This window comes from Mauremys reevesii, linkage group 2 (genome assembly GCF_016161935.1).
Source record: "Mauremys reevesii isolate NIE-2019 linkage group 2, ASM1616193v1, whole genome shotgun sequence".
Lineage (NCBI taxonomy): Eukaryota > Metazoa > Chordata > Testudines > Geoemydidae > Mauremys > Mauremys reevesii.
Genome location: NC_052624.1, coordinates 76,209,431 through 76,232,976, shown reverse-complemented (window position 1 = coordinate 76,232,976; position 23,546 = coordinate 76,209,431). Strand labels below are relative to the sequence as shown.

Sequence of the window (23,546 nt, the reverse complement as noted above, 5' to 3'; positions counted from 1 at the left end):
AATTTTTTTTTTATTGTAAAACACTGAGGCCCTGATCCTGCAAGGCATGCAGGATTCATATACAAAATAGACCTATTCCTACATGGAGTATGTTGCAGGATGGGGGCCTTAGTCTTTCATCTCCTTTCTAGTAACATGGAATCAATAGAATAGACTGATACTCAACTTCTGCTTGCTCTGGTATTAGCCATCACTTGCTCTTGTATCAACACTGTAAAGAAATCTGAAATCCAGGAATGGTTTTTCCCCCTTTGTATCTGCTCAAACTCTGCAAATTTATATATAAAGGTTAATACATTTTGAATATTAATAACTGACTAAAGGAAAACATGAGTCCTTTAGAAAATGTCCTTTTCACAAAGGTTAAACAAAGTAGATACTGGGTGGACAGTGAAACTGATGTGATGCATTACGGTGATTCCAGTGCTTCCCAAGGATTATACAGAATCATGTTTTAATTTGACACACCGTTACAAACTTGCAAAGCCACAGAATCAACTTTTCTGTGCAAAGAACGGAAATGAAGGTAACTCCAGCCATGGTGATGTTCCTACAAGCCTTTTTCTGAAACCCTGCAGTGTATTTAGCACATTGCTGCTTAGAATGCTTCAATCTGGAAGATCAGAGCTGCTGCTGCATAGAAGAAGGGAAAACTTGCAATACATACAGAGTTTCAGAACAGAACAGTGACTGTGGCTGAAAAATGTAGCTGTCAACACCTGTCCCTGTGGGGAATCTTTGGTTTTTGCAATTTGGCAAACTGGAATAAAACTGGAATATAGCTAGGAAAAACATGCTTTTCAGGTACTGGTATGAAGCTAGATACTAATAATATTCATGTATGTTTTGAGTCTCTGTCCAGGGTCCTAACAGCAATCTGAAGGGAAGAACAGGAGGAAAAGTGGTTGGGAACCTATGAAGTCTGATAAATAATATGAAAGTTGTTTACTTAATAAGATGTGCATTTTTTCTTTTTGAAGAGAGAAATCTATATCATAAGATTATGCTATCTAAAAACCAAGCAAGAACATTTACAGTGTTTAGCATACATGTTGAAGACCCCTTTCAGCATTTGCCCCATAAATACACTGCTTGATAAGATTTTTGTCCAACCAACATTTGATATGCTTTACATACTCCTACAATTAAATGGGGTTTGAATAAATTATGTTTAGTCAGATTTATACTGGTGCTCATTGCTAAGGCAGCTGAGTAACTTAACATCAATTAAAAAAACAGTTTGGGCACAGGAGTGACTTTTTTTCTGTAGCTAGTAAATTAGAACTGAAGTATTTAATACAAAATGTTGCCATATGTTCCCTCTTCCCTCTCTTCCTTTTGTGGAAAACAAAACACTAACAACTTTATTAGTATATCTTCATATGTCTGTCATCTAATCAATAGATACAATATGGTTTTTAAAAAATAGACTCTCTTCCTCATGTATATTTCTGTTCCTCGTATTAGAACCCCCCAGTATTTTCTCTTTAACCAAGCAAGCCATTTTCCCTACAATAAAAAAGCTAGTGTCCTAGCTTGTAAAAATAACTGTGACCATATCATAACTGTTTGATCTCAACATATCAACTTGACTAAGGGTCTCTCCACAAGTAGTAGTAATGTTAAAGTTCATCATCCTACTCTGTAACTAGTTTTGTCCTACTATACAATCTCATTTCTTAGGAGAAAAATTTTCAATATAAACATGAAGTTATTCTTGGACTTTTAGTCTCTGCACTCAAATGGATGCTGATTTGAGGAATAAGGCATACCTCAGGACTATACAGATGAAACTAAGTTAAGGCTTTAATTTAATGCTGATTTTAACAGCTATTTCTTGACTATCATAAAGGTTTTCTCACGTGCTGACATCAGTGTACTTTAGTTCCTACTTTGGGGGAAAATGTCATGTGATTTAAGCATATAGTACTTTAGTTACTGTGGTGAAAGGTGTGGATATTTACAGGAATGCAATCATAGAAAAATGAATGAAAATACCTGTGCACTTGGTACCTGTGTTATTGCTGCTGGCCTTTTGCTCTCCCAGATCTGCTCCCGGCCTCCACCGGAGCACAGCAAATAACCTGGGCATTCCCCTCTGAGCAGTGTCACATGTACTTCTGTGGGAATTGATTCTCATTCCAGCTGCTCATGTCCTATCCCAATTACTCAGCAACGGTGCAAATGGTTTTCCTGGATCATAGACTTGTAGAATTCTACTCACCTGGGGCTAATTTTTACTTTTGAAAAGGAAAGGAACATTATCATTAGATTTTTTTCATTACTTTCCAATCCTTTAACATGGGATAGTAGATATTTGTATCTGAGCTAGTACTGTTTCATTAGTTTTACCAGGCTGAGTATCATCACATAAAGGATGTGTCTATGAACCAGTCCCAACCCTACAGTGTATAATTTGTATCCATGTTTAGAAGGTTATGGAAACTCCATCTAAACTGAGACATCACAACAAAACAGCTGATTCCAAAAGTAGTACAGAAAGCTGCTGTTTTTTCCTCTGCAGGCTCAGGTGGGGATACTTAACAATATCCATTGTACAGGTCCGAGATGGTTACGTATTTTCCTTTACCTAGGATTGCTATCAACTCATCAGCTTGGTGAATGAGATGTGAATTGAATTTTGACACCGATGGCACTACAAGTAGAAGGATCCATGTGATTTTGATACCAGGATAAGAATTCACTGCAGCAACTGGCTCAGTTGCTCCCCAAGGTAAGCATTTCTTCCACTTCATTGCCAGGATCAAACCCCGGGGGAATCAGCATGGACTTATTGCAGATAAGATTGTTGCTTTTCAAATATACTGGGCTCTTAATAATCAAAATGAGTCTCAAGCATTCCATTAATTATCCAGATAATAAGCTACGAGCAGTCTGGCATTTCATCTTTGTGTCTCTGGCTTGGTTTTTTTCACTCACCAGTTTGTGTATTTCCTCAGTTATTTTGACGTCCGCTGTTTTGACATTTCTCAGCTGGGTTAACGTTTATCGAGTTCCTCTCGCTCCAGGTTAAAACAGTCTTTTAGTCTTCGTATTGGTTTGCAAATTACTTCTGCTACATAAAGCTTGTACGATTGTGACTTTTTTGTGTGTCTGCTCGTTCAATACAGCACACTTGCTGTCACTAATACATAATCACTATCATGGTCCTAGATCTTACCATATGCAGAAAGTTTATTAATTATTTTTCTTATGATGTAGTCTTCTGTATTACTTTGCCTGAGCTTGTTTCATAGAGTTTAAGACCAGAAGGGAGCATTAGATCATCTAATCTGACCTTTATATTACTGTGTGTGTGGATGTGGATGCTGGGGGAATAAAGCTTTATCACCGTAAGTAGCAAGGCCATGAGTGAGTCATTCAGGTCTTCCATATGAGAGTTTACAGAAATTTCATATACCACATCATCTTTGTATACTGTGTATATTCCACTTAACAGACAGGAAAATTGTTTTACAAATGTTTTAGACAGCTCTATTGTTACTGGGTGCAACTGTGCAGGTGCAACAGTTCACCTGCAAAGTCAAGTGCCTTGGTATCATGGTGCAAGATGCAGACAGAGACAGAAAATATAACCAATAATTTAGAAAACTCTCTGTATTTACTCAGGATACCTTTTATAGGCATAACAATGTCCATGTTGAATCTGATATCTTGGCACCTAGAAGCAAGCAATTGCTTGTCGTGTCCATTAGGGAAGGGATGACTCTCCCATTTTCAGTGATACAAAATATGTGGTTTCAAGCTCTGCATGGTCATGAGATACTAGACCTTAAATCTGTCACTGGACCAGGATTAAATATTACTCATCATGAACCTTGAAATCTGTTTAATTTGGTGGTAGAGAGAGAATTGAATGTTCAGTGGGGAAAGGAGGAAATATCCCTCTAATAGGTTGATTTTTATTTTATTTTATTTATTTTTTTAAAACAGCTGTTTGAAGCAGCTCCAAGATTTAGAATGGTAGAATAAGATCTGATAGATGAATTATGTGGGCAGAGGGCAAGGTGAAGTGGTCAAAAGTGCATGATGCATGTAACTGGTTATGGTGTTTGGAGGAAAGATGTGTACAATATTCATACGCTGTACTCATAGAAAGTCAAGAAAAATTAAGGCTTTGACAGCACATTAACTCAGCTGTGTTGCATTTACTGACTCTTTTTTTTTTTGGTTTGTGGTTTTTTTACAACAGAAAAAAAGTTTGGGTTTTCTCAGGCTCCAAAAAAACAAAAACAAAAACCCACCAAATGAAAACAGCTGAAGGAGCTTTCCCTTTGTATGGGCAGTGATCAAGCAAGGGAAATGTCACCCCAAAAGGCAAATGCTTTGACAAGTTACAGTGAAAATGTAGTGTTATAATGGGAACCGTTTGGCAGCTGTCACTGCCTACATAAGGTTGCTAGTCAATATATAATTATGTGGATGGGCGGCAGTGCCATAGGTAAGGTTGCCTCTGGATTTCCAGTTTAACAGGACCTAAATTGCATATACTCACTGATACTACTTCAGACTGAGATTTCACCAGATCTTGCAAGATAAAATCAAGACTGATTGGCAAGATCTCCACAGAAAGACAGGTCTCTGCTTGATGTGGGGGTGTTGGTTAAACAGGTGGGGTCCCCTGCCATCTAAGCAAGTCCTGTACCAATATCCCAGCATAGCATTCGAGAGCACTGTGTCCTATTTTTGGATGAGATCTAAAACTGAAATCCCTGATTATGTGTGGTCATTAAAAATCATATGGCATTTTTCTTGGGAATAACTCTGGTCTCTAGGCCTAATTCCAGTTTGGGTAACTACATCCTGCCTAGCTAATTTCCTCTTGGAGATTCAAATGGATGTAGTATTTTTAGTCTCTTCCTATGTTACTCTGTGCTATTTAAACAACTTGTGGATTCCCCTCTGAGAGATGGCTGCATTTCAGTGGAGGTGAATCCTGTGTGCGTGTACACCCTACACAGAGATTTGAAAGGGTATCATATTTAGGGTGTTGTTTCCACAAGACACTTAAGAATGTGCCTAACTTTATGCAGGATTACCCGTGTATAAAGTCAGGCACGTGCTTAAGTACCTTGAGGAATTGGGGCTTAGATTAACAAACTGAAAATACCACAGATTTAACTGTTACTGTCTGTCTCCAGAATCTCACCTAGAAGGATTTAATATGATGGTCTTATGCACTTATTTTGAAGTGTTTCCTATAGCAACTCTCTCTATATATAATTCTCCGCATACCTGCAGTGCTATTCACCAGATATATCCTCAGCATCTATATTTAAGTGTAGTTAATAATGCCATCTTACAACTCCTGTCTCACTTTTGCATATTGGACTAGAAGACCTTTCAGGTTGTGGGGAACGAGCATGTTTCACAGCTTGTTTTTTCTTGCTTAGTCTGATACGGTATGAGCTCTTTTTTAATCATGAACACTGCGTAATCACTAGAAATTTCATTTGCTGTTCCGTTTCTGAACATTCTGGTGTGTTACATATTTATAAACTTTGCTAGAGCTAAATTGGACTTAAGTCATACTTTTCTCCTTTTTCCATTATTTATAATCTCCTCTTCAGCTATGTCATGAATTTACCATTCACAATATATTCAGACACCCACTTTTTGGAATCTGGTACAAACTGATTAAATGTTTGAAGGGAGATTTCTTTCCTAAGAACCTCATGAAGTCCTGACCTGCTTTATTTAGTTGGTGTAAAAGTACCTACTACCAAAGACCAAGTGCACTGTTTTGGGAGATGGTGGGGAGGGGGGTGATGGTGGTGCGGAATAGATTGACTAACCAACTGTTTTGTGTTTGCCCAAGTGGTATCTAGGTTTCTTTAATTCATAGGTTTTAATTACATTAGATCATCTAGTCTGACCTCCTGCACAACACAAGCCATAGACTTAAACTTGGTATTTTCTGCATATTGGCCCACTCCTGCTGGATTTGTCTTCCAGCTGCTATGTTTATCCTAGGATATTTAGGGAACATCTCACTGATTTATTATACAGGATGTCAGTGCGGATACTGTTGTGGTCTGATGTGGTCTTTCAATCGGTAAACAATATATTACTCATGTGAGACAGTATCTGGTCTGTGTCACAAGCTGTGTGATCACGTAGTTAAATGTTAATCTGAAGTCCTTAGGTCAGTCAGTTTGGTTTTAGGCCTGTTTATAGTACAGAGACGGGACTGGAGGGGTTGGCTGTTTATTTCCTCCTGGTAATGGATGAAGATCTGGAGTCCACGCTGTGGTGTTTTGGTTTTTTTAAGAGGTATTATAGTCCAGGTATTTTGACACTCCTGCAGATCCTGGCTGGTAGGAGGAGTTGCTCTTAAGTGGTCTGGTTGTACTGGTGATATTTAAGCGTGTATTTCCATTTCATCTAACAAGGTCAGTATGCCTGAGTGATTTACTGGGTTATCTGCCAGAGACTCAATCGGGATAAGAGTGAGGTAATGCTAGTAGGCTTGGGGAAGCACTTGGAAGTTATTTCAGCTCCCTTTATTGGGAGAGTGTACCCCCCATTTCTTATGGGGGTGTGCAATCTGGGAGTGTCCTTTTTGATCTGCTATTGAATGGTAACATTACTGGCCAAAAGCACTCTTTTTTCCCTGGTTGGAAAGTTCTAACTTTTCCTTTTGGATGCTGCCCTCTGCAGTTATCCATGTTATTATGTGCTCTCTGTGACAATATGCATGAAGACCATCTTGATGCTCATGCAGAATGTAAATCGACTCTGGCTTCCAGTTTGGTTCTGAGTGCAGCTTCAAGGTGATTTTGACCTATAAAGCCCTAAATCATTTGGGAACCAGTTACTTGAGAAACTGCCTTACTTTTCAGGTGATACTCGTGCAGCTGAAATCATTGATGGTGCTGTTTTAAAACAGTCTCTGGACTTTGTTTTCCTCCCTGGTTGATACAGCCAGGGTTTGTTGACTTTGAGGACGCACTGCAAGGCCTATCTATTCTCCATGGCTTTTAAAATGGGGTTGAGTCCGGGTGCTGTGGAGAACAGTTTTTGTTAAACCTGAATGAGTGAGGAGGATGTTGATGTATTTTGTAAGGTTTGCAAATATTTGTATGGCACGTCCACATAGATTAATGATTAGGGATGTTTACGGAAAAAACGAACAAACTGAAATAAATATAAGCAACTGCAGTGACTGTTAGTGGCTCAATCCTGCAGCGTGCTGACTCCCTTTGTGGGGTTCTGACTGCCCTCAATTCCCATTAAAGTCCAGCATCTCCCTGAACTGGGCCTCCTCTCTGCTGGTGGGTAGGTGATACCAGCCTTTTGTTGAAAGTAGCTTGTAATATGGACTTGTTTGTCAGTATTGCTCATGGTAGATCACTGCCCTGATGAGAACAAATGTACAAGTGCAGCTACACTTTGTCTTCCCTTGATGTCAGATGGAATACTGAGAGACTAGAACGTACACTTCTCCCAAGACGAAGGGAGATGTCTCTCACCATTCTAGTGAAAAGCACAGGCCTACCAAAGCAAGACCTAACTCAAGGGCCACTCCCCTCCTCTCCAGCCATGTTGGCAAGTGATATTTTGGGGAGGTTACACTGGGATAAGATGTTCCTAGCTCTATATAATCCCAGCCTGGTGTATGGTGCCACAGTGTTATAATAGATGTCATTTTCTCTTAGTAGATTATTGCTGAAAGGCTTTGGGAAAGAATGGAAAGAGGGCAAATGTTTCACACTCAGGGAGTGGGAAGGAGTTCCAAGGATAAAGTTACATAAGGTCTGCCAGACCGTGTGCCTAGCCTAACCTAGTATAATATCAGAAAAAGGGGCTGGGATTGTTCTTTCCAACAATAAATGGACTAGCTGCCTCTTATAAGAGATTGTACCCCTGCAGTGGGGTATCGCCCACTCATTCCCATGTACACAATGTGTTCATGTGGTGATACAATGATTGCTTCTACTCTATAGAATTGGAATCACTTTCTCTTAAGTGATTGCTAGACTGAGCCTAGCCCTAGGGTTCTCTTGCCTAGTTGTACCTTGCTTTAATTTAGGGATTACTGATATATAGGTTCCCCCTTCAGTGGCTGACCTGGAGCAATATATAACATTGGTATTGTGGTAGCACCTAGAGGCCCTGACTGAGATTGGGGCCTCATTGTGTTTGGTGCAGTATATACACACAGTGAGAGCTAGATCCCTCCCTGAACAGCTTAGCCTAAATAGATGAGGTGACGGGTGGGAGGGGAAACTGACTTGCACAAGGTCATAAAAGCTGGTCGGGCCAGAGCTGGGAACAGGCTCCCCATTCCCCCTGCATTGGGCCACACTGTAGCTCTGTACAAGCCCAAATTCTGAGAGGATCCCAGAGTTCCCCAGGTTTGCACCTAGGCATGTGTATGTCTGTCACAATCCTTTTCTGTTCCTCTTGGTAACAGATGAAAGAACAGAAACAATATTGGTTACTTGCTATAGCTAGGCGGTAAATAAATCCAACTGGTTCTTATAAAAGTGACCAAAAATCGGGCGTTATCCCAGCTATGGTACTTTTGGTTGACTCTTTCTAAACCTCCTCACACAAATACAGTTCCAGACATGTGGCTTGACTGAAATCAAGGGTTAAATTGATCGAATGCTGCTAAATTTGACCTAAACTCGTCGTGTAGACCAGGGCTTAGAGACTGCTCATGTGAGTAAAGTTACACATTTGCATGAGTATTTTCTGATCAAGCCCAGAAGGACTGCAGGCTGATGGTTAGAGTTGGCTGGGATTTTTTGACAAAACAGAAATGGTGTATGGTATCTATTTCAGTAAAATTGTCTCAGGTCCAAGATTTGGAGAGGGGAAGAGCAAGAGATCCACTCCAGAATAGCTGATAGCCCAGTGGTTAGGGCACTCCTCTGGGAGGTGGGAAACCTAGGTTTAAATCCTTGGCTCTGCTGGATTTGGACTTGAGCTTGGGTCTCCCCCATCCCAGGGATGTTCCCGTAAGCACCAGGATACAGTCCATCTGTCTCTCACTGGCCCAATGACTATTTAATTATTTTATACACCAGTGGAATAGCTCTAACAGGAGACCGAGAGAGAGATGCTGACTCCAGAGCCTGGTGGGTAGCACACACACCTGGGATGAAGGCGATCCATGTTCAAGTCCTGTTTTGATTCAGCCAGAGCAAGGACTTGAAACTGGGTCTCCCACAAGAGTGTCCTAACTACCAGGCTATTGGCTGCTCTGGGGTCTGTCTCTCTCATGGTTCTTCACATTTTTTGAAAGGCCTCTGTTTTATCCTGATGTGAAACAAAAATAAAATTTTGAAACCTCTCATTTTTTGCAAAACACAGTTCTTGTTTTCTGGCCAGCCCTACTGATGATGCTTTTTCCTTTACTGTCGCATCAAGGTTGACTATTCTTTCAAGTTTTTTCTTCAACTTCTTTTCAACCCTCTATATATTAAATCTCTTTAGCTACTTTTTTTTTATTTTATTTCTTTTAAATCGGGGAAGAAATCTATTGGCTGTCACTCTAGGCTGGCAGTGATGGAGTACAAGCAAGTGATGGGTTTAATTTGAAATTCCAGCTCTATTCATCCCCCTCAAACCTAGTCTTTGGACGCTAAGAGCGTTTCTTATTTATAGACAGTGTTTTACTGCCCAGAGGGGTCAAATGTTTCTGGAGTAAGAGGCAGCTACTGCATCTCTGTCCATGTGGTTCATGTAGACAGGCATTCCTATAAAATTACCTGAGAAACAGGACAGGAAAATTTAAGACATGAAAGCAAAGGGAAAACTGATGGAATTCTAATTCACATCATGAACTTACAAAAAGGATTGAGTGAATGTTGTGTAAGGGAAGAAAGCATGCCGGGGGTGGGGGGGGAAGGAGGGAGGACAGGTTAAAGAACCATCTGGCAGGAAAGATTCAGAAAACTCATTTTCTATGACTGTCTGTCAAAAGTAAAGAGTGATGTATGCATACAAAGATTGCAGAATACTACCCCCGTCTGTCTCCAGATTTGCTTTACTGTTTCAAATGCTAGGTTTTTATATAAGGATTAAAATAGCTATTTAGTTTGTGTTTGTACAGCACCTAGCACAATGGGGGGCCTGGTCCATGACTAGGGCTACTAGGTGCTATAGTAATACAAATCATAAATAATAAAAAATTATTGATTTGCTGGTCTTGTTGCCATTTTAGAAATGAACTTTTTTCTTCAGTTGAGGAATTACATATTTATATAGCTCTTCTCATTTCTATGCTGTTCCCTAAAGTAAGGTGGTTTGACCACTTGCTTTTGGAAACTATTTCCTGTCCGTCTTAGTCTGCATTATTTCTCCTAAATTATTTAAAGCTATTAAAAAATTTATGGCTCATGTACAGTGCCACCTTTAATGGAAGACTGGCTTTCATTATGCTCCGCTAACACAGTCTGTATTCGTACTGACTTTCCATGGTGTTGCACATCAGCCAGTATTTATTCTCACATTTTATTTCAGCTGAAAGCAGGATGAATTCAGATACACTGTGCATTGATGTCATTTAAAGTTTAAGGATGTAGCTAGTTATATTTCACTTCCCTAGATCTAGGCATTGTATTTCAAATGAGAGCCCATGCTCCTTTTTGAGTTTAAAGGGGGTTCAAATTCCTGTAGAGAGAAATATCTGTAATTTAAAATCCTGTTTCTTATTATCTTGCATGTTTATTTGTCCTCTATCGGGTGGAAGCGAGGGAGTCAAATCCACACTAGATCAGCAGTTTCTCCCCTCCCTGATCCTCCACTGTTTTCTTGTAAACTATACTTTTGTCCTGGGCATTCTTTTACCATAGCACGCTATGATATTACACCAAACCTCAAGATATTTCAGCCTGTTTCAAATGTGAGTCCCACATTCAGGGTATGTGCATGAAAATCAGAAAGGGTGGCAACATTAGCTGATCTTTTTGATATTTGATTTCTTTTGTGACCAAATAGACTAATCCAATTGTGTTAGTAATCAAATAATAAAATGATATAATAATTACATTGTTAATTTGGTGTTTATTAGTGTAGCAGGGTGCTGGTGCAAAGGCACCTAATTAGCCCCTGCTCAGCCAGCCCCAATCAGGGGAAATAGATTGGGGCTGGGGAGAAGTCTGGTGCCTGGCCTTTAGAACTGGCTGCACCTGTGGGCCTGAGGCTTCAAGGGCTATAAAGGCTGGCTGGCAGCCAGGAGAAGGGGGAATGGCTTGGTCTCCAGGCTGAGGGCAGACTCTATGTAGGAGAGGAGATTGTCAGGCCTGCGAACTCTGTAAATAGTATTACTGGTGGTGGGAGAACTTGTGTAAATAAAGCCAAAGGTGCTGCAGAAAGAAAAGCCTCTCTGTGCTTTATTGGGGCAGCAGAGGGCCTCAGGAAGAGAGGCGAGCAGAGGACCCTGTTACAATTAGATTGGGTTGATTTATCGATATAGGTACACAATGGCATATTTATCAATCATTCAAATGATGCTGTGACTTCAAAGATGTATGGAAAAGCTGGCAATAATTGGTGGTGTTCCATTGAGATCAATAGCCATACACTTCAGGGCCTATAAAGCTTTGTTATAGCTCCTTACATGCAGAGGCGTAGCGAGTGCCCTCCGTACCCTCCGACTGGAGGGGGCCCCGCAAGGAAGGGGCCCCCTAAAAGTGTCAAAAAAAATTGTTTCTGCATTGTAAGGGGCCCCGGACATATGTTCGGAGGGGGCCACGTTCTTTGTTGCTACGGCCCTGCTTACATGGATCAGATGAGCAGGATTTGATCCAGTGCATAGTAACGCCTTTTGAATGTTTTGTCTCTCGCACATCAAAAGATATTTTACCATCAGTAGGGCTAAACACTTGCTTAAATTAAGGTGTTGATCTAGCCCTTTTTCTGGAAGAAGGAAAGAAAATCTATTAATTTTAAAAAACAACAGTTCAGTACAAAACTATTGCATGTATTGTTTAACTAGGACAGTAGCACTGTATGAAAATGTAAATACCCAGATATTTCCTCGGTGTTGAGACCCTGTTTGCTAAGTTTCATCTAAAAGGGATGTAAATAGGAATGTGAGCACATGCTTTTCCCACCCTGCTCCCAAATACATAGTACACACACCATGGGGAATCCAAACTAACCCCCTTCCTGGGCTGTAGTTTTATTAATAGTGATACAACATAAGATCAGCTTCGGTCTTCACCCAAGGTGTGGCTGCTCCTGGATACCTCCTCCTGGCTGCTAGCCCACACCCTAGATCCTTTCTTTCTAGGAGAGCCACTCCCATCCTACTTATATGAAGTTTGGTATAATGGAGCACCTACCTCAGCAAGCCAACAAAACCCACTTAATATTCCACAGCAGGATCAACACCTACTACCATGGCGGTGTGTTTCAGGCAAAAGCTACCAGCCTGGTCCAAGGAATTTACAATGAAAACAACAACTGGCCCTTATTCACAATACGGTCAGCTGTACTGGGTACAGTAATATTGTAGCTAATGTGTAATATTGCTTCCATCTGTCATGTTTGAGTTGCCCCTCAGTCAATGGCAGAATAATACCAAACCATTAACTATATGTGCCAGGGGAGAGTTGCAAATGCAAATCTGGTCTGTCAGGATTTATGAGACATCATTTTGTAATCAATAGTTTATTTATTAAACAATCAAAAATTGTGCAAGCCCCATAGCTAACAGACCAGGCTCTGCTCAGATGTTTCAGCTGAATCAATGCAAGTAATCATCTGCTTTACATCAAATATTGAATCAGTGCAGGTACTGGAATGACAAATGGCTTTATTATCTGTATGGAATGGACTTGAAATGATAACTGAGACTAAGAGGCTTGGTGTTAAGAACACTAAATTTCTGTACACTTACGTTCTTATTTTTCCATTCCACCTTTTGTTTCTTCCTCCCACCCCTTGCTCTAGCTCTGATTGATTCAAATCAGAGCATTTTACTCTGCTGTGATTGAATCTTGTGTAATTAGCAAAAAAGGTTAATGTAACAGGACAAAAGGAATCTATTGAAAAACAAAATGGAAGCCAATGGCAATTATCCTGGATTTATACAAGATGAAGTATAACTATCTCCTCTGACTACTATTGCAGGCTGACTAAATTCCATCAATTTGACTTGGCTGCATCACCAATAAGGAGATGAAAGTGACAATTCAGTCACATAAAGTATGCGTCATTCAGGCAAAATATATTTTTGTAGTTCAACAGGCACTGTTCAGTTACCTCTCTGGCTGTGTAATCAGGTGTAATGATGTACCATTTAATGTACAAAGAGAGAGCATATTTGCCATGTTTCAAACATTAAAACTCAAGAAGGGGGAAATGAGTTGTGGGCACTTTGCCTGTTTCTTCTCTAACCTTTATAAGCACTTTTTTTTTTCATCATACTTTTGCAGGAGCTTTGGCAAGAACACAAGAGCCTTTGACTGTTACTAACTACCTTTAAAATGAAGTTCAAATGTTTAAGGATTTAATTTATTTCAAGGGTTTTTCCACTCCAGCTGTCGTTGCTAATGCTGACCTGCCAGGAGGTTGGCAGCAAAAGTCAACAAGTTGTAGAGTTTAAAATACTTAGCCAATAATATCCTTTTATTTTTCAAGTTGAAAAAGACACTACCTACGGTTTCTCAGCCATTCCCCCTGTAGATCATGTTTGTGAGACTGCAGGATGCTGTACCTTGTTTATGAAAAATAAACCAAACTAAACCAATGTTCTGTTTTTTTAACTGGGACAGCTGCAGTCTTTGTTACCTTCTGGAAGATGAGGCTCTTGTGGGCATGAGTTGTATTTCTCTTTTTCTTTTCTTGATCTTACAGCTGGCTTGATGTCTGATCAATAAGTCAGGTGGACTTGTGCCAACTTATATCATGACTGAATTTAGTCCCTAAAAATAAAAGGAAAACTCTACTCTGTTAACTTTTTTCTGGGGTATTGACTTCAAGAGACATCATTCCACCACTATCTATTTACTTAAATGCAGCTTGCCATTTTACACATTTATCCAAGAGTCTGAGCATCTCTGGCAATTATTTAAAAATACAGTAAATCTATTCACTGGGCAGCCGAGGGCCTGGGAAGGATGCTGTTATTGTTTATACCTTTTTATAGGGCTTCCTAATTCAATACCCATTGAAGTTAACGGAAAGACTCCAATTGTCGTCAGTGAGCTTTTGATAAGGCTGAATTTGTCACCTGATAAAACACCATTGTCATTGCACCAAGGACGAACTCAGCCCAAGCTGTGTCCAGGAGAGATCCAGTTCACTCACCCAGGGGCTATAGGAGCCATACAATTTGCATGTTTTGTGAGGTCCATAGGTAAATAACGGGGCTTTAATGGATTAGAGAGCTTAATACCAGAAGTAGCCTTATCAGAGAAACTATTAGTGCAGCAAGTGGGTTTATAGAAATTCTCCATTCACACAGCATTAATATATTATACCTGCATGCCAGCAGTCCCTGATGTATCCTGCATCTCCCATATGTGCAGTGGTTACAGGAATCTATAGAATTACTAAAGGGTATATACCCCCAACTAATATCTGCTGTAGTGACCGTACAGCACCTGTAAAGCAGCTCCTGGAGAGTATCATTGTTATGTGTGATATGCATGTGCTCTATAAAAGTCACGTAGACATACAGGTCCCATGGAAGCCAATGGAGTCACACCAGGGAGAATGTTGGCTCAGTGTGTTATACAAGTAAATGTATTTAACAACAAATATTTGTGAATTGTATCTGATTAGTATGTTATATCCATAGTACTATATACTCAGCCACTTGTTCTGAATATAGAACAGGAATTATTCCAAGGAATAAGATTGTCTGTTTACAGTAGTAGATAGGATAATTGACAATAGTTCCTGTGCTTAGCTTTTAACTTGGCTCCTATATGACTTATTTAATAATGGAAAGGTGAGGAAGCCACCATACACTATAGAAGTGCACGTGAGAAACTGACTACAGATCCCTATATTGGATATCTTCCCTCTGCCCCATGGTTTACATTTAAGAAACATGGGCAAAAATTTAGAGTTATGGGCACAGCCATGATTAGCCCATTTGATACTAGTTGGAAAGTCCCGTATTACATCCTGTTACTGAAATTTAATGCGGGGTAGATTAAAAACAATGTTCAGTGAGGAATTTAAAATGGTAAAAATGCTTGTCCGTACTGCTGCCAGTCTTGGTCGCTTCTGTTATCTCCTGTTCAGTATTTTAAGGGAAATTAAATTCAATTTTAAAACACCATTCTTACTAATTTTACACCAGGACTTCCCTCTCTGTCTGCATAGTGATTAAAGCACAGGGCTGGCAGTTCGGAGACCTGGGTTCTACTCCTAGCTCTTCCACTGGTGTATGACCTTGGGCAAGTCACTTAACATCACTGTTCCTCAGTTTCCTCATCTGAAAAGTGGAGATAATCTTTCTCTTTCTCTCACACCTTCCTTCCCAAGGATGTTGTAATGATTTGGCATTTGTACAGCGCTTTGAATGAAAAGTGATGCATAGATGTGAAGTATTGTTATGGAACCAAAACCTAGGATGGAAACAGGGTCAGGCAGCTAGGAGATTTGTTGCCTGCCATGGCTCTCAGATGAGTCATATGGGATCATGCTCGGGAAACACAGGATAGCTCTTTGGCTGGCAGGCTTGTGTGCTTTTGTCATGAAGTTTCCTTGGAAGTGCTGCATGGATCACATAGACCTAAGGTTGTCCCTGACCACTGGTATGAAAGGTAGGGGCAATTTATATACATAAAACATGCATAGATTATAAAAAATTGTTTACCCAGCATGTTTTCAGCTGTTACAAAAAACACACTGCCAGAAGGCAATTCTGAATAAATACACTTTTGCACAAGGAGCAACATTTTCAGTGTTCTTTCTGCATTTGCACATGCTGTTTTCCATAAAACAGATACAGAAGATGTTCAAATGTTTAATACAAAACATAAATGATCATTCAATAGCAAATATTAATGTAGAAATAGATTGGCATCAATTTCTTCTTCAGTGCTGTAAAATTGCTAGCATATCTTAGTAGATCATATTATGTTTTTTCTTCACAATAGTTACCATATTTCAATACTGTTCCTCTACCCATCCACCCCCAGACAAATTGTCTGAGAAATCTCTGTGCTTGCAAATTATTTCAGCTGTTTACTTAGAATTCTAACCAATGGGTTTTCGTTTTTCATCCTTTTGTTTATGAAGAAAGCTTTATATTGCACATCTCTAAAACTAATGTAGTCAAAAGATTAATCACATGCTTAGTGATCTTTACCAGCATGGACTAAACTCATGGAGAAACTGGTTCTCACTTTGCTCGTAAATAAGAATTGGGACTTGTTAGCCAATTCTGGAAGAAGTATGATAATATTGTATAGGTAACTAAAGTATTGCAAATATACCTCCTCCCTAATGAAGCCTTTTGACCTATGAAATGCATTTTTATTTAGTTACCAGTAGTTATTTTTAAGTCGAGTCTTTTTTGATTTCTGTCTTGAACAATTGCAGGTGAGGCTTTCATTTGTTCCTTCTTTGGTGACCTAAACAGGCTTATCCTGGCAATTGTCCATCCGCACAAGACTATGGTCTATCTCCTGAAATTTTTAGAAGTACAGAGAACAAGATCGTCAGCTGGTGTAAACTGGTGTAGTTTGATTGGATCTATGCTGATTTATACCAGCTGAGGATCTGGTCCAGAAATCCATTTAGCGGGCAAATTAATGAATGAAGGATTTTGCAAAGGATTAAAATCTGTAACTTCAAGCATCAGAATGGCTAACCTCTCATTTTATTCTTTTAGTTAAAACAGACCTCCACATGATTGGTAAATATTTTGTAGTTTGTGGGTGCTAGGGTGATAGCAAGAGTGAAAAATCTGGACAGGAGGATGAGGGGCTATAGGTGCCTATCTAAGGCCTGGTCTACACTGGGGGGGGGGGGTCGAACTAAGGTACGCAACTTCAGCTACGCGAATAGCGTAGCTGAAGTCAAACTACCTTAGTTCGAACTACTTACCCATCCTCACGGCGCGGGATCGACGTCCGCGGCTCTCCCGTTGACTCCGCCACCGCCGTTCGCGGTGGTGGAGTTCCGGAGTCGACGGGAGCGCGTTCGGAGTTCGATATATCGCGTCTAGATGAGACGCGATATATTGAACTCCGAGAAGTCGATTGCTACCCGCCGATCCGAGCGGGTAGTATGGACGTACCCTAAGACAAAAACCCGAATATTGGGACCATCCCTGTAAAATCGGGACATTTGGTCACCTTAGTGGGGTGCAGGAACAAACAATCCTGATTTCCTTGGATATATTTTCCATGGCTCTTCACTATGATTATTTCCTTTTGCACATTGTTAGCGTCCAACAAAAAAGCTTTTTCACAGAAAGTCTGAATCATCATGCTTGCTATCAAACATGTATTTTTCACTTGGCAATGCTGGCACCCGTAGGAGCAGTGGAACTAAAGGAAGCTCAGAATTACAGAATTTGGCCTTTGTAGGAGTGCCAGTTGAAGCAAAACTACTTGTTTCAAGCAGCAACAAATGGAAAATGTCTGTAAGTAAAAGTTTAGATTGGAACATGTTGAAGTACCCAACTTATAAAAGGGGAGAGCCACTGTTCACCACTCTGAAGATAAATTCTGGTCCTTTTTGTGCTAGGTTACAGCTCTGGGATTAGCATTAAACAGAGGTACCTTTTTAATGTTTTGGCATTATGTATAGATATAGGAAGAAATACCATTATTTTACTCCTGAAGGCTAAAATGTTGAATTCTTTTTACATGAATATTTACAAATATTTGCTTTTGTTCTTCCTTTTAGATAAACATTAATAACATCAGTTAAAGCTAACTGTAAATACCAAATATACAAATTCTGTAAAGTTGCAAACCTGCTGCTCTTACCACCTCCAGAACTGCCCAGCCCACCCTAACCCAAATCTCCTTTTCACCTTTTAAAGAAAAGAGGAAATATATCATTAGTGTAACATTACATTCAGATCCCAACGCTTCCAACAAAGCCCCATGAATATGTCAACAGAAAATAAATCTGCAGCAGCAGGCACACACATTTATAATTTGATCCTATGTGGCGGGGGGCGGGGGATTTTAGTTGGCTTTTTACTAGTTTGGAGGAGAGAAGTTAAATATTTGAGCACTAAATTGGATTGTGAAAGAGCACGAATGAAAAATGATCAGTCTTTTATACAATTACCTGGGTTTCCTCCTTACACAAGAGTTGCCATTTTGTTCTACACACAGATTTTAAATTGGTTCAGTTTTACACTAGTCAGTTCTCTGGTGTGCGTTTGTGCATGAATGTTGATAGGGTTTCAAAAAATGTGAGTTGCTTTCTTCAGACCCTCAGGGAACTTTTTTTGTGCAAGTCAAACGATCCTACACGCATGAGAGAACAATCTCTCCCCTCTGGAAAGTGCTGATAGATAGCAATGCGATAGCTGGACCACCATTGACTTTTTTTTAGAATTTACTTGTTCAAAAATTGATACCATAAAGAGATCCATCATAAGGCAAAATGTACTTTCTTCTGGGTAGGATAGATTGTGGAGCTTTCACAGAATAGACTAACATCTACACTACCCACCAGATCGGCGGGTAGCAATTTATCGGGGATTGATTTATCGCATGTAGTGTAGACGTGATAAATTGATCCCCGATCGCTCTCCCTTCGACTGCTGAACTCCAGCTCGGCGAGAGACGGAAGCAAAGTTGACAGGGGAGCCGCGGCAATCGACCCCGTGCCGTGAGGACGCGAGGTACGTCGAACTAAGATATGTTGACTTAAGCTACGCTATTCTCGTAGCTGAAGTTGCATATCTTAGGTCGATTTCCCCCCCACACACACACACCTAGTATAGACCAGGCCTGAACTTCTGAATAATTTTTGTGGGGTTCAAAACCGGCTATGAAGCCTACTGTAGGTACTATTTAGTATGAAGAATAAGCTTATACCCTCTTGCTCTTGTGACTCTGTTCATTTAAATCTTAATGATCACTATATTAAACACCCCTCTGAAAAATTCGGGGCCTAATCCTCAGTTGGTGTAAATTGGCATAGTTTCATTTCAGTCAGTAGAGTGATACTGATTTATCCCGCTGATGCTGACACTTAACTTTTACTCAAACGCGTAGCACTTTATCTCATCAGAATTATTTAATATTGCATCCTCATGAGAAGGTATTGACGCTTCAAGGAATATATGTTATAGTGAGTTATGGGTTTTGGAGGGGGATGCTGGTATATTTGGTATAAGAATAGTTATCTGCAGCATATACTGTTAAGAGAAACTCTTCTGTCAGGAATATTTGAACCCAAGTTATACATACATATATGCTGAGCTGATTTTGAAAGCAGATTCACTGCACAGACCAATTTTAATATGTATCCAAGATATACAGAAGTTGTATATGTGTGTGAGGTCTGGAGGCTTCATTCACAATGAAAACTAACTTACGGGCCACCAGATCTCCTGCTGGTGCAGCGTAGCTCCCTTGACTTCAGTAGAACTAGGTTGTTTTACGCCAGCAGAAGATCTAGTCCCAGGCCTGTAGTATCTAACACATCTATTAGAGCCAATATATTACCATGATATATAAATAATATTTTCAGACTAATATAAAACTTTCTCCCTTTTTAATCAGCTGCTAATTTCCTTAAAGAGAATAACTAGCTCCTCAATTCCGCTCTTTATTTGCAGCACCAAGTCAAAAGCTTCATCCTTCCAGTGGATAATTAAATCAAATGGTGTTGATCTCATGTGACTCTTCTGGTCCCAGAAATCTTTGAACTCCTGCTGTCTCCTTCAGCAGAGCACATCCAGTACTTTACTGGATTGGTGTCAGAAATGCTCAGAAGCTTGCAGGATCAAGCCCTAAGAAGAACTGACTTCTCCAAAAGGCTCTGTAATGACTTGTTAGAGGAGCTATGACAGACCATCCTGCCTCATCTCAGGATAGTTAGCGTGCAAACCAGTATTTTTGCTTTTTGACATTTTTCAACTTACACAGGTGATCCTGGAATTGGTCATCTCCCCTTGCGAGGTCCCAGAGCCTGGTCTTCAGCCTGAGCCCGAACATCTACACCACAATTAAACAGCCCTAGCCCCGTGAGCCTGCGTCAGCTGACACAGGCCAGCCACGGGGTTTTAATTGCCGTGTAGACACATGCTTTGTTGCCACCTATTAGATAGAGGTAATGTTGATTCTTTTATAATATTTCATGTGTCTAATTGTGACTCTTAAGAGCAAATTGTAATCTTTTAATTCAGAGAGAGCCTCATCAGACCATTTCTCTCAAAATACAGTTATCTTGCTGGCATAGACCTTGCTATCTTCTGGTGAAACGGGACCCAAACAATTTAACTAAAGGATAGTTTTGTGCACTTCGCTATTGGGTTATCAGTGTGCAAGACACTATAGTTTGTAAACTCTGAAGCAAGAGTTTTTCATCTGGAAACCAGTCTTTTCAGGTCATGGTCAATGTTTTATATCTTTCCCATTGATTTTTTTAATACCACATATTTTACAGTACATTTGACATGCACAGCTATTCAGCATCAACTTTTAAATATCATTTAGTACTGATTACATTGTCTAATTAGACACTTCTGGTTCTTCATCTGACATAGCAATGGAAAGCTAGGTAGAAATAAAGCTACAAGCACAGTCTATTGTACCTTTTAGATCACCTTCAATTGGTTACTCGAATTTGCAGCTTGGGGATGGTTTTGGGTCCCCAGCTGTTGTTGAATGATCAGATTACACCAATGAGCAGGAATGTGCTTTTCCATCTGTGCCTGGTTAGGAAGTTGGATGCTAACTCGCCACTATGGTCCATCTCCATTACGTCAGGATTATACTGCTGCAATACCCTGAGTGGGGCTGCCCCTTTAAACAGTCCAGAGATGGCTAGGCTCACTGTGCAGCACTATGTTGTGAGTGGTGTATCTCAGTGGAAGCATATGACACCAGTGTTCCAGGATCTGCACTGTATGCCTGATGGAGTTAATGTGTTGGTTTTCCCTGTAAATGCTCTGGGTCCTGGCCCATCTTCTCTTACTACATCGGCACAAATGAGATCAGCAGAGGTGCTCAAACTTGGCCTCTCTCAAGAGAAGGCTCATTGGGTATGGGGCTCCTTGACTCTAAATCACTTTCCCTCCTCCTTGGTTTCAAAATAGCCCAAACTCGTTGATATTGAGGGCATGCTGTAAAAGGCATCTGTTTGCTATGGCTGGCTTTTAGGTGGAGTGGGCTGAGTATATGATGATGTGCTATTTTAGCTACTGGCTGGCGGGTTAATTTTTCATGCTGCAGGGTGACATTTGGGACCTGCATAGGTGTTTCTAAACATGAGTAAAATGTCTTTAAAATTGTATTCAAGAAAATAAAAAGTACAAATGATGACATTTGAATTGACTGACATGAGATGGCTGTTGTGTCTGAACTAACTTTACTTTTCCGTTTTTGTTGCTAACTAGAACTAAGTAGTGTGTCTCATGGGCTGGGTCAATGTCAACTTCTAGAAGTCACTTTCTTTGTTGCTAGGGTGACCAGATGTCCCGATTTCATAGGGACAGTTGCGATTTTTGGGTCTTTTTCTTATATAGGCTCCTATTAGCCCCCCACCCCCGTCCCGATTTTTCACATTTGCTGTCTGGTCACCCTACGTGTTGCAGTTTTAAAATAGCAAGGACCCAATGTACAAGGAATCCATATGATGTGGGGAAGGGTTTCTGTTTCAGATATCTGGTGTGTATTGTGAGAAATCTGCTACTGAATTGGAATTGCACAGAGATGCACACAAGGAATTATCAGTGTGAACTGACCAAGAGTAGCAGCTGCTCGTGTGTACAATAAGAGCTACACTTAGCAGAAATTGAGAGCATGGGTAGCCATTGACACAGAAATGCCATCTACATTTCTGAGGAAAGCCTCTCTTCCCCGTCTCCTCCCCGCCAGAATTCTTGCCAGGCCATCAACTTGCAACCCTCACTCACCTCAGCTTGCGTTCCATCTTCTTGAGTAACAAAGCACTATGTTCAGCTTGGCCAGGGGCTCAACTCTGTTCTCTCTGAACACTCATCTGCATCCTCCAGGATCAAGCACTACACGTCTTATTTGCTTTAACGTTTTCCCTTGTAATCACTGTGAAAAACAAATGTCAACTGATTTATTGGCACATGTTCCTTTCAGCAGGAATTCTACATTGCAATGTAGCATGTAGGTTTGCGGTATTATTTTAGGATTACTTGCATGCCTTTCGTCCTAAAGGATCCCAGAGCTCTTTAGAGCTATAGACCCAGATTCAGGAAAGCATCCCTGTTCAGGAGCACACTAAAGCACCTGTGAAAGTGATCTCCTGATTAGAGATGGACTGTAGCACATACTTCAGTGCTTTCCTGAATCAGGACCATATTTTGTATAGCACCACTAAAAACCTTTGGTGCTGGAAGGCAGCAAACAGCTGACATACAGTGGGAGAGGGGGAAAGAAAATACTGCTTTAGAATAATGTGCATCAAAAGTCAGTGCACCAACTTCGTCCTAGGTGTAAGAGAATGCAACTCCTTTGAAATTAACAGAATCCCATCCTCTTACAACCAGGATGAATTTGGCTCTGTGTATCTACCCTGGAAGAAAGGTTGTGTTAATTCTGGTGGAATTTGAAGCTGTGATTTCAAGGATTATAAACTCCAAGGTTTCAACCACAGAATAATCTGTCTTGTGGTTCAATATTTGCTATTGCAAATATACTTTTTAATAAAGGCTGACTTGGCAAATAGCCAGGTAAACTCGCATCACTTAGTGCAAAAGTTTTTTAGAACCTGAGCTGCAGTAAAAATAATACTTTATGGTCCTGTAGACTTATAGTATACTTCCTCACTGGCAACTGCATGGATGTATGAAGGCAAAGTACATCAAGCCATGTGCAATTACAAATTATCACTATATTTATTTGTACTAAGACAGGGCTGCAGACATGCACAGTCTTAAGGATTCTGCCTTTTGTGTAAGATTTATTTTCCCTTTCAGTGCAAATAAGTTATCGATGACAGCCATTTCTGTCTGTCTCCCTCACCCATCCTTTCTGCTCCCCACCTTTCTTTTTAACTGTTCACTCTTTCCATAAAAATATCCTGGACAGCATGCACTCGTGAATTGTGAAGTGATGCAGCTAAAATCTGAATAGCATTTTTAGAAAATTAAATTGATCAAATTGCCTTTTTAGCAAAGGGTGTTTATAACAGGGTGGTAAACCCCTTATGGGCTGGAGGGCTTGAGTCTAGCCAATCCTGACTACTGAATTAGCCCTGCCAGAGAGAGATCAGGCAATTTCCACCATAAAAGCATCAGTAAGCTGCCACAAATTGTTATTTATGACAGAGACGAGCTGTGGTACGTTCGTGCTACAGACCTGAACTGGAAGCCAGAACTAACAGGCTGAAGAAGGCTGGTCTCCAGATGGATAAAATCTGGGAGTACTGGATCCAGC

General features: G+C 40.3%; 1 long non-coding RNA gene across 2 annotated transcripts in view; it reads left to right on the top strand.

Moving 5' to 3' along the window:
• Positions 1 to 23,546, top strand: part of LOC120398633 — a 91,000-nt gene that overhangs the window by 44,524 nt on the left and 22,930 nt on the right. For both annotated transcript variants that reach the window (XR_005594588.1, XR_005594587.1), the window contains exon 2: positions 2,595 to 2,734. This is a non-coding gene — a long non-coding RNA (uncharacterized LOC120398633). The remainder of the gene's footprint in view (positions 1 to 2,594; positions 2,735 to 23,546) is intronic.